We start from the raw sequence: 12,681 nt of genomic DNA on the forward strand, positions 1-12,681 counted from the left end.
TATCAAAGTGGTGCCATCTTACTACATGTGCACCATGTCTATCAGTAGGGGTGGCAATTTTTCACCCAATCTGCCCATTTACTTGGCGGGTTGTGTGATCAACCCATCACCCAACCCGCCCATTTAAATGGATTGGGTTGTGGATAACCATTATAGACATAAGTATTAATTCCTTAGCCTTTTTTTTTTTAATTTTCTTCATTTGAATTAAATAATTTATAATTAATGCATTAATTTTCTATTAATTATTGACTAAATTTAGCTTTTTCTTGAATCAACACACTTCACCCAACATAAATCCAAATCAATTTGACCCAAGTTCGGACCAGTTCAACGCGGTCTGACCCGATCCAGCATATACCGATATGGGTCGACCCGAATCCGAAATAGACCTCGGGCGGGATGGTTCGGTACCGCTTGCTTTGCCCGGTTTTGGTCGTTTGGCCCAACCAGTATTCACACAGCCCGGCCTAGCACAAGCCGATCCGGGTCGACTCGAATCCGAAACGGATTCGGGCGAGATGGTTCAGTGTCCATGTGCTTTGCCTGGTATGGACCTTCTGGCTGACCAACATCCACTCAATCTGACCCGAATCCGGATCGACCCGATTTACTTATGTTGGCCCACTTCGGGCCAGTCGGTTTGGTCCCAAACCCATGCACAAACCTGATATGGTCTGGTCCAAGTCAATCAACCATTGACTGAACCGGTCCGGTCCGACCAGACTGATCCAGATCTAAACAGTTCAACCACCCTTGATGTGATTAGCTCGAAGATAATCCAATTAGATAGTTCAAATTGGTTTGACTGGTTTGAACTTAAGTGTTTTGGTCAAACCCGAAATCCGAACATAGTCAAATGGCTTTGCCGCTTGTGTAAAAATAACATGCATGTAATGTGATTTGAACCTTCACCACTTGTGTAAATAGTAACTACAATTACCACCAAGTTATGACCAACTTATTTGTTAAGAGAGAATTAGTTTGTTTTTTAAGTCCATAAATATAAGATTAATGGGTTTGGGCGGGTTGGATTGGGTTAAAGCGGGTTTGGGTTGAACCCAACCCATTTAATTTTATATAACTGGGTCATTAATGGGTTGGCAGGTTAGATGGGTTGGGTTGAAGCTCAACCCAAACCAAACCAAACCCAACCCACCCAAATTGCCATCGCTATCTATCAGTTCCTGTTGGTAGACTATCCTCATGGTCTACCAGGGATCTCTTAAATCTTGTCTTCATTTAAATGTGCAATATGGCGTTTAATTAATTATCTATTTCCTTACAGGTTGGTCTTCCTGGGACAGGTAAGACACTTCTGGCAAAGGCTGTAGCTGGGGAAGCCGAAGTTCCCTTTATAAGTTGTTCTGCCAGTGAGTTTGTAGAACTATATGTTGGTATGGGAGCCTCCCGTGTAAGAGATCTCTTTGCAAGAGCAAAAAAGGAGGCCCCCTCAATAGTATTCATTGATGAGGTTGGAACATCACAAGTTCTTCATTTTTTTTTTTTTAACCTTTGAAGCTTCTGTTTGGGTCATGGTTGACATTTTCATTTTCTGCAGATAGATGCTGTAGCAAAAAGCCGTGATGGACAATTCTGCGTTGTCAGCAATGATGAGCGAGAGCAGACACTGAACCAATTGCTTACTGTAAGATGCCTGGGATGATTGGCCTTTTACTTTCAGAATATCTTTTAGTAATGTAAAAATATTCTACTTTTGAGCTTAATGCACTCAAAATTGCATTGCAGGAGATGGATGGGTTTGATAGCAACAGTGCAGTAATCGTCCTTGGAGCTACTAATCATGCAGATGTCTTGGACCCTGCACTTCGCCGTCCTGGGAGATTTGATCGTGTTGTTATGGTCTGTTTTCTTCTTCTATATGATGTTCAAAATTACTATATTCTTCCAGTTTTATGATTCTCTGTAGATAATCTTCTTCCGTTTCCCCCTCATTTCTCTCTTTCTTTCTTTCCTTAGGTGGAAACTCCTGATAAGCTTGGCAGAGAAGCCATTATGAAAGTTCATGTGTCCAACAAGGAACTCCCTTTAGGAGAAGATGTGGATCTCAGTGATATTGCTTCCATGACAACTTGTTTCACTGGGTTGGGGCCTTCTCCTATTTCTTTTATTTCATTGACTTGTATATCTTCTTGGCATTAACTGACTTGCTAGTTTTGGAAATTATACAGGGCAGACCTTGCAAATTTGGTAAATGAAGCTGCTTTGTTGGCTGGAAGAGTAAACAAAGTTGTTGTGGAGAAAATTGATTTCACCCGAGAAGTAGAGCGCTCGATAGCTGTAACTCTATCTCTTTGTTCTTTCCATTTGTCTCTTGTGTCTCCTTTTTTTTCTAATCAAATATTTCATGTAGCCTGTTTAGCTGTCATTCTCGATCATGGATCCTGTTCTCAATTGTATTTTTATACACATAATTAATTTCAATTACTGTATATTATTAATAATAATTATGTATTTATGAATAATAGAAGATTTCAAGGGTCTTAATTAAGTCAGCACCTTGGACTAACAGCATTAGAGTGAAGGTTTAGTAGGAACATCCTTTTGATATGAGTTGTTACTATATTCCCTCAAACAGTCATTTCTCTTGCCATAGTTAAGGAGGGATAGATGATGAGATGAACAAACAGAATAGTTGCAAAAGCAGAGATTTTCTTCTGAAATGCAATGTAATTGGTGCATGCCAATCGATCAAGATTTAATATCATGCAGTTAAGATTAGTTCTGGTGGCATGAAGATGTTGAGATAGATGAATGGTCAATGGCAAGACCAAGAAAAAAATATCAGAAAAGAGAGCATACCAGGAGATATTTGACTAGTCATTGGAGGTGATAAATGACTTGAGAGGTAGTTTGTATGTTTTGGGTCATGTGAAGCAAGACCTTTGATGGCAGCAGTGAGGAGGTGCAAGTTGAAAAGTTTTAAAAGACGGGGAATCAAATTTAATGATCTTTTACTTATAACAAAAAAAAAAGATGAGCAATCAAGATATTGGGAAAATGTTTGAAGAACATGCATTAGCAGTAAATAATTTCTAGTCTAGGTAAATGCAAAGGTTTTCATGTTGCTGATTGAAATATTTCTCCAAGTTATATATGGAAACAGAGAGATCAAAACAACAAATAAATATCAGTGGACACTTTTTTTTTTTGAATTGTAAAGTAAAGAATTTCATTAAGATCAAAGAACCAAAATACGATATAGCCCCTGTACAATGAGGAACTGTACAGAGAGAAACAGTATGCGCAATACAGCCAAACTGCCCAGAAAATCCTGTTGAGAACTTGTTCTTTTGAGTATTGTCTTCCTTTGAATAATCTACTATTTCTTTCACTCCAAACTGCCCAGAAAACTGCTAAGCTACCTATCCAGCCCTAGTTAAGCCTCCTAGAAACCATGCCCCTATAAATCCCTTCACATCAGCTGAGATGCACTTTTTTTTATCAGAAATGGTAACTTTCATTAGACAATATTTAATATAATACACTATCACCACCCAAGATAAGGGTGTTGACCCTAAGAAGAATGTTTTCAAATTACAGAACAGCCTAAAACAAGTTCTCTCTGAAAGTTCCTTACTTTGCTAGGGTGTCAGCTAATCCATTTGCTGATCTCCTTGTCCACCTGAACCGTACCCCAACCTCCCTTGCTAAGCAAGTTACTTCCCTCATGAGTTAATGATGTACCCAGACCCCCAAATTGTGTGACTGCATCCACCCATTTAATAATTTAGAGTCCCCTTCTGCCTCAATCTGGTGTAGGCTCCATTGCTTAGCCAACCTTAAGCCTTGGAGCAGGGCCAAATTTTTTTTGAAGATAAATAAAAATAAACTTTATTAGAGAAAAAAGTAAAAGGAGATTACAATAGGTAGTGGTGTCAATGGTATTCGAAAATCCGATTTTGAATTTGATATTCGACATAATCGAATCGAATTCGAATAATTTGAATATATAATCGGTCGAATTCGGTATCCTATTCATACCGAATAGTTAATCGGATTCGAATTCGGATATGACCTGATTCCATTCGATAAATATCTGAGTTCGACCGATTACTTATTCTTATATATAATATATAAAATATTTTATATAATTTATATAATAATTAAGTTATATAAATAATTTATATATTTATATACTTTATATCAATAAAATATTTATTAATTATTTAAAATAATTAATTAACCGAATTCGAATCGAATCGGATATTCAAATATTTAATCGGATTCGAATTCGGATATTACCTGATCCGATTCGAATTCAATCCATTTACACCCCTAACAATAGGGTGATAAGGAATCACCCAGCAATAGCAGACCCAAAAAAAAAAAGAACAACAGACCCGCCCTAACAAAGCCCCTAAAAACAGAAAAAACCTACATACCAAAGCACCTTAAGAAACAACCCATATCCAAATACAAATGTCACAACAAAATCACAGAGGTCCCTACCACTAACCCTTAAAACAACTAAAACATACAATAGACTGAAAATCCTAGAAACCCAAATCCTACCAAAGATATATATGAAAAACATTCTGAAACCAAATAATCCAACTGATGAAAGGCTCAAACTTCAGGGCCAAAATCTCTGCTCTCAAAGAGTCTCCAACACCTATTGGACCAGAATACAGTGCAATCAGTCTGCCCTCCCTATCTCTGAAAGCTCCTCCCACTCTAGAGTATCCCAGGTTGCCTAAAGAGCTTCCATCAAAATTCAGCTTCACCCATTGTTGTGCAGGAGGGATCCATTGTTCCTTTATCACAGACTTCAATGAAGAACTTGTGACAATGTTCCATCCTCTAAGAGATAAAGGATTGTGTGATGGTTAGAGTGATCCATTGGATCAAATCTTTGGACTTGTTTTCTCAAATTTCTCCTGGCGATTTATGGAGGAACTAGGAAGGTGTTGCAAGAAGCTCTTCTATAAAGGAAAGAATAAATGTTGCATGGCAGCCCCCACCTCAGGACTATGTAAAACTGAACTTTGATGGGAGTAGCAGGGGGAATGCAGGACCTGCTGGTATGGGGGGGGGGGGTTGTGAGAGACATGGAAGGCAAATTAATAGCCTTGTTTTCTGGTTCACCGTCCATTGGGGTATGGGGATTCTCTCAAGGCAGAATTGCTTGCAGCCTTACAAGGTGCACAAATTGCAAATGAACTGAACACAACCAATTTGGTGATTGAAGGGGACTCAAAATTGGTGGTGGGTTGGTTTTTATGGATCACCAAGAATAAGAATTTGAGGATACAATGGGTGAGGAGATTGGCAAACGGATTAGTTGATACTCTAGCCAAGGAAGGGGTGAATAAATAATCTTTGTTTTGGGCTCACTTGTAATTTTTCTATTTTGTTTATAGAGAGGTAGCATCCTGTGCCTCTTTGAGGGATGCTTGTAATGATTATAGTTTCAGAATTAATAAAATCTAACTTCACTTATCAAAAAAGAAAGTTCCATCCTCTAAACAAGTCCTCAACTGAATAATCTTTAAATAAAGGACAAGATTTGAGCCAATGTACGACCTTGGTAATTATGCAATCAATGACTTTCTCCTTAGATCTTTCAGATTCTTGAAAGATCCTATTGTTTCTTTCTTCCCAAATTGACCACAAAACTACTGCTCTTGTTGCTCTCTACATTGCTCTTCCTTTCTTTTTTAGAAGTCTAAATAAGTTTGGATCAAAGAGTGTTGCTACATCCGTAGGAGGGGTCCACCTACAACCAAAGTGAAGAAAATCAATTCCAAACAAAGGAAACAAAAGGACAAGATATTAGTTAAGTGTGTAGTTGTCTCACCACATGCCAAGCAAAGGCTACATACATGGGGTGAAAGGCAATAGTTCGGCCTTCTTTGTTGAAGCATATCTAAGGTGTTGATTTTCTAGAGCACCACATCCTAGCAAAAGGCCCTTATCTTTGGGGGTACAAGGTTGTACCAAACCTCCTTGGTTGCAAGAGAATTACATTGCTATTGGGTGGTTAGTGAATTCGATGCAACCGCAAATTAATTAGCACTATTTGTGGATGAATTCTGCTAAGGAAATATGGGATAGTATTGCTGAAACCTATTCACAAAAATTGAATGTGGTCAAGACTTATAAGTTAAGAAGTGATGTGAACAATCTAAGGTAGGGGGAGAAACCTTTAGCAACCTACTTCTCAATGCTGAAATCCTTGTGGCAAGAGATAGATCTCATGGAAATAGTTGTCTGGGAAAGTACAAATGATGCAGAGACATAGAGAAAATTAGTTGAGAGGAATAGGGTTTTTGAATTCCTGATAGGGTTGAATCCAAAATTTGATATTACCAAACAAAATATCCTTAGCTAAAGACAATGTATCATTGTCTCAGGCTTATGCCATGGTGAGCAGTGAGGAGAGTAGGAGGATGGTTCAGGTTCATGGGACTATTCTAATTGACCATTTTGCTAATATGGGGTTGAAACCTAAGATGACTACATGTGGTACAGGGAAGGAGGTTATATGTGAATACTGTAAGAAACCAAGACATACAAAGGATAAATGTTGGAAGCTAAATCTAGACCTTATTCCACCCCGTTTTCAAAAGAAGGTAAAAAACGGGAAGACTAGGAGTGCCAATGCAACCATAATGTCAGATAATTAGCTAACATTTTGAGAAATATGGGAGGATGATAAGCCATCTCCTCCAACACTTTAGGCAATCCAACTATGTCAGCATTTGCTCATTCAGATATACGTGCTATTGCCAACCATGCAACCATCTCAGGTAATCATAGGATCCCTTGGATTATTGATTCAGGTGCTTTTGATCATATGACTATTCATAGGATCCCTTACTTCTATCCTTCATGTCCCTAAACTGCATACTAATTTGATGTCAGTGAGTAGCCTAACTAAATCCTTAAACTGCAATGTAACCTTCTTCCTTTATTGTGTTTTTTCAGGACTTGAGTAACAAGATATCCACTTTTCCTTTTCATATTGTGCACTCTGATGTGTGGGGGCCTACCACTTGTCTTCTATGGGTGGTTATTGATATTTTATCTTGTTCATTGACGATTTTTCTCGGTATACTTGGTTATTTTTTATGAGATCTCATGATGAATTCCCAAGCTTGTAAGACAATTTCATGAATTTGTTCTTATCTAGTTTGATACAAGAATCAAGATATTTAGGTCTGATAATGCAAAAGAATATTTTGAAAAAAACCTAACCTCTTACCTCATTGACTTTGGGGTCATCCACCAAAGCTCTTGTGTTCGTATTCTAGAACAAAATGGAGTAGTTGAGAGGAAGAATAGTCACATAGTTGAAGTTGCAAGAAGCATTTTGTTTGCTTCACATATTCCTACAAAGTTTTAGGGGGATGTTGTTCTCACTGCAACATACCTAATCAATCGTATGCCATCCAGAGTTTTGGGCTTTAAGTCTCCTTTTAATCTTCTTTATCCAAATAATGACCTTTTTTCTCTTCCCCTTCGTGTATTTGGCTGCACCTGCTATGTACATATTTCTAGTATCCAGAGACATAAATTTGAACCAAAGGCCCATAAGTGCATTTTTCTTGGTTATTCCTCCAGACAGAAGGGTTATTGCTGTTTTGATCCTAGTAGTGGGACTTGTTATGTCTTAATGGATGTCACTTTTGCTGAGTCCACTCCTTTCTATGGTTAATTTCAAGGGGAGTATTTGTTACAATTGTTTGCACTCCCCTTTCTTGTTCCTGTTGAGTCTTCTTTTGTTGAGTCCAGAAGGGAACAATCATCTCCAGATCCCTTCACTATTCTTGTTCTTCCTCCATTGCCTCCTCGTCCTCTTTCTACTCACAGGTGGTACCGGTGGCAAAAGACTAGGAGTGAGCAGTTTATTTCCTCTACACCACATGAGCCTCCTACATTTTTAGTTGCTGAAGAGATAACAGGTATTGAGATCACACCTTTGCAGCCTCCCTTTCCAGACCTTGATTGCGATAAGGAAAGGTAAACGGAAGTGTACTGCACATTGCATTTCTAAACATTTTTCCTATGGCCTTCTTTCTCCTTCATATTATTCCTTTCTTTTCTCTGTTGCTCCTAACCCTATACCAGGTCTGTATCAGAAGCTCTCTCTATTCTAGAATGGAGGGATGCTATGAGAATCGAGATAGAGGCTTTGCACAAGAATAACACATGGGAAGTGGTTGATTTGTCTGAAGGGAAGGAGTTAGTGGGCTGTAAATGGGTGTACACCATCAAATATCATGCTGATGGCTCTATTGAGAGATACAAAGCTCAATTGGTTGCAAAAGTTTACACATAAACTTATGGGATTGACTACCTAGAGACTTTTTCCCTTGTTGCGAAGATGACCTCTATAAGGATCCTACTATCTTTGGCAGCTCATTCAGACTGGCCCCTTTATCAGCTAGATGTGAAAAATGCCTTCTCGAATGGAGAATTACATGAGGAGGTTTATATCTCTCTCCCACCAGGGATGTATGGCATAAACATGGAGGGTAAGGTGCGCAAGCTGAAGAAGTCTCTCTATGGGCTCAAACAGTTACCTAGAACTAGGTTTGAAAGGTTTAGGGCTGCTCTTGTTAAATTTGGTTGCACACAGACTCGGTCTGACCATACCCTCTTTGTGAAGAGGAGAGGTTCATTGGTGCCTATATCTTATAGTCTATGTGGATGACATTGTAGTGACTGGCACTGATGCGACGGAGATTGATGACCTTAAATCCTTCCTTCATGTAAAGTTTGAGATCAAAGACCTGGGGGAATTGGGGTATTTCGTAGGTATTGAAGTGGCTTGGTCTAAAGATGAAATCTTTATTTCTCAACGCAAGTATCTGCTAGACTTGCTCACTGAAACAGGTAAAATGGATGCAAGACTAGTTGTTACACCTATTGATACGAGTCACAAGTTTTCTGCCTTTGATGGAGAACTGTTGGAGGATAAGGGAGTGTTTTTCAAAGGTTACTAGGGAAACTGCTATATCTTTGTATGACTCGCCTTAGCATTGTTGTCGACACAAATTTTGCGCTAAATTTAGAGCACACAAAAAATGCGGACAAATTCAAAGAAATTTAATTTTTTCTTTACAGAAATGTGAGTGGGATACAAACTATTTTTTTTTTCTTTGTAAACCCTCTAATTCTCTTGTCTTTGACAAAATCCAAAGCTGGTGAAGCAAGCAACAACTAACTTTGTGTGAACAAAATAATCCACTTGCGATCAATCAACGATTCGAACATAAACGGCTGAAAGGAATATCCTTGATTGTAGAAATTTTTCTTTTTCTTTTTGATGTAGCAATTTGGTAGAAGTCTTTCTTGGCTGCACCAATTCTTGCAAGAAATTTTTTCCAATTGCAGTAATTTGATAAAGCTCCCCTTTTCTTTCGTTGCGGCAACACGAACACCAAATATTTTAATTGATGTGGCACAACACCATTGCAACTTCAAAGCTTCTTGTTCTTTCTTCCTGCATAAAAAAGAAACAAAAGGTTGAAGAGCTAATGAAGAGGGCCACCAAAGGGGGGAGAGATCCAAGGAAGAGAGCCGAAGGAGGGCTTCTCCTTCTACTCTTTGATTTATAGTGTTAAGTGAATCCACCCAATAAATTCAAATTAATTTGAATTTCCATGCTTGCCATTTATTTGGCCATAATTTAAGGTTGATTGACATGGGACCCACCAATCTTGATGATCCAGTGATTAATTTGTGATCCCCATTTAGAGGTAAATTAGGAGAATGAGTTAGATTTGTCTCCCAATTATTTAAAGCCAAGTGCCACTTGGCAAAGGGGTAGGGCCCATGTAGCTTTCAATCCATTAACCAACCACGATCTCTTCCTTTGTTAGATCAATTAAGCCTCTCAATTGCCTTTTAAATGGGATCCAATAAATCCAATTTAAAATTTTTCCAATTTGTCATCCGAGGACAGATTTCAACTTGTGATTTCTTTTCCAATTTGATATCTTGTATAGGGTTGGTGTATTTGGAAATCAAGTGATTAAAGGCTTAAGCCTATCACTTCCTTTAATTTGCATTTTCACTGGACCCTATCAGTGTCTCCTTGAGCTTAATGGGCCAATGTATTGGTCCCACCTAAAAAAACATCTCCTCTTAGTGGGCCCAATAGCTTATTTTGATTTTATAATGGGCCCTATTTACTTTACTTCTTCGGCCAAAAAAATTAGATACCAACAATTGCATATGCTATTAGTTGCATTAGCTAGTTCATGCATTCTCCCAGAGAGACACATATGGCAGCAACATAGAGGATTTTGTGTTACTTGAAGAGCACTCCGGGTAAGGGTATTCTTTTTGCTAAACATGGTCATATGAAACTGGAGGCCTATATAGATGCTGATTGGGCAGACAACATTGATGATAGGAGGTCAGTTTCTTGGAGAAGCAAGAAACAATCTATGGTTGCTAGATCTTCAACTGAGGCAGAGTACAAAGCTTCTTGTTACTTGGGCAGACAATCTATGGTTGCTAGTTCATGGAGTTTCTGAGTTACTTTGGCTTCTATCCCTGATGGAGGAATTAGGTGTTGAGTATGACAATCCACTGATGCTGTATTGTGACAATCAAGCTACCATTAACATTGCCCATTGTTTTGGAATGGTAGAATACTGATGTATTTCATTCTATTGCCAATCGGCATATTTATACAGTAAGCTGCTGCAATAAATAGAAAGAAAAGAAAATAGAAGGTAGAAACATAGAAAGAAAAGAAAATAGAAAGTACAAGAATAGAAAGAAAAACTTTCTAAATCAATCCTTCCACAATCCTAGGAATATATACAATTCTATTTTTACACAACTACCAAATATAGATCTGCACTAGTAACCCCACGTTTTCCAACACTCCCCCTCAAGCTGGTGAATAGAGATCCTCCATTCCCAGCTTGGCTATAATTCTTCGAAAGTCTGTACTATTGAGCCCTTTAGTAAGTACATCAGCCAATTGCCCTTTTGTAGACACATAGAGAGTGCAAATCAACTTGCTGTCCGATTTCTCTTTTATAAAGTGTCAGTCAATTTCGATGTGCTTCGTCCTGTCATGTTGAATAGGATTGTGAGCAATATTGATGGCTGACTTGTTATCACAATATAGTTTCATAGGCTCTTCTCGTGGAATCTTCAGGTCTTCTAAAATTATCTTCAACCAGAGTAATTCACACACTCCTTGTGCCATAGCCCTGAATTCTGCCTCTGCACTTGACCGAGCCACTACATTTTGCTTCTTACTCCTCCAAGTGACTAAGTTTCCTCCCAAGAAGGTACAGTAACTGGAAGTGGACCGTCTATCTACTGGAGATCCTGCATAATCGGCATCTGTATATGCTTCAAGAGCCAGTCCCCCATTTCTTCTGAATAAAATTTCTTTTCCTGGATTGGCTTTCAAATAGTGCAGAATTTGATGAGCAGCCTGCAGATGAACTTCTTTAGGATTATGTATAAACTGACTTATTACACTTACAACGTATGCAATATCTGGCCGTGTATGTGCAAGATAAATGAGTTTTCCAACCAGTCTTTGGAACATCTCCTTGTCTACACTTGCATTCTCGTTGACTTCTCCAAGTTTATGATTGGGATCTATAGGCGTGGAAGCTGGTTTACATGCCATATTTCCTGTTTCTCTCAAAAGATCAATAACATACTTTTGTTGAGAGATAAAGATGCCTTGTTTAGAACGTGCAACTTCAATTCCGAGAAAATACTTTAGTCTCCCCAAGTCTTTTATCTCAAATTCTTTGGAAAGACAGTTTTTCAATGCTTCCTTCTCCTTTTTATCATTCCCAGTAACGATTATATCGTCCACATAGACTAATAGTGCAATAACTCCCCCTGAGGCTGTGTGTTTGATAAACAATGTGTGGTCACCTTGACTTTGCTTGTAACCTGTACTAAGCATCACCTTTGTAAACCTTCCAAACCATGCTCTCGGAGATTGTTTGAGGCTATATAGTGCTTTCTTCAACTTACAAACTTTGTTCCCCTTAATGCCTTCTCCAAAACCCGGTGGAATGTCCATGTATATCTCCTCTTCTAGATCACCATGGAGAAATGCATTCTTTACATCAAACTGTTGCAAATCCCAATTATAGTTAGCAGCCAAAGACAGCAACACCCTTACTGTATTCAATTTAGCTACTGGGGCAAAAGTTTCCTGATAATCTACCCCATAAGTCTGTGTTTATCCCTTGGTTACCAGTCGTGCTTTGTACCTTTCTAACGACCCATCAGATTTGTACTTAATTGTGAACACCCATTTACAACCTACAGTCTTCTTGTTTCTTGGTAGATCCCCAACTTCCCATGTGTTGTTCTTTTCTAGTGCCTCCATTTCCACTCTCATGGCTTTTCTCCACTCCTTATTAGAAAGTGCCTCAGCTAGAGTATTAGGAATTGGAATGGTGTTAAGGCTGGCTAGAAAACTTTTATGGGATTTAGAGAATCTTTGGAACGACACAGATTTGGCTAAAGGGTACAATGGGTGTTTGGTACATTCTCTGGTTCCTTTTCTTAGTGCAATAGGTAGGTCATACTCAGACTGTGAAGGTGCAGGTTCAGGTTCTGCATATCCCTCAGTTCCAGGATTAGGAGTTGAATCTTGAACTTGCACAAGTTGAGGATCTGGATTTCTTCTCCTAGAGTAAACCTGCATATATCTCA

The 12,681-nt window shown here is 38.6% G+C and overlaps 1 pseudogene across 1 annotated transcript in view; it reads left to right on the forward strand.

Moving 5' to 3' along the window:
* The window catches only part of LOC104601213 (ATP-dependent zinc metalloprotease FTSH 9, chloroplastic-like), a 47,624-nt pseudogene that overhangs the window by 4,114 nt on the left and 30,829 nt on the right, over positions 1 to 12,681 (forward strand). The window contains exons 5-9 of the transcript XR_016082541.1: positions 1,289 to 1,474; positions 1,562 to 1,648; positions 1,750 to 1,863; positions 1,981 to 2,105; positions 2,193 to 2,301. The product of XR_016082541.1 is annotated as an ATP-dependent zinc metalloprotease FTSH 9, chloroplastic-like (transcript). The remainder of the gene's footprint in view (positions 1 to 1,288; positions 1,475 to 1,561; positions 1,649 to 1,749; positions 1,864 to 1,980; positions 2,106 to 2,192; positions 2,302 to 12,681) is intronic.

Source organism: Nelumbo nucifera, chromosome 2, assembly GCF_055504915.1.
Source record: "Nelumbo nucifera cultivar China Antique chromosome 2, China Antique-T2T, whole genome shotgun sequence".
NCBI lineage: Eukaryota > Viridiplantae > Streptophyta > Magnoliopsida > Proteales > Nelumbonaceae > Nelumbo > Nelumbo nucifera.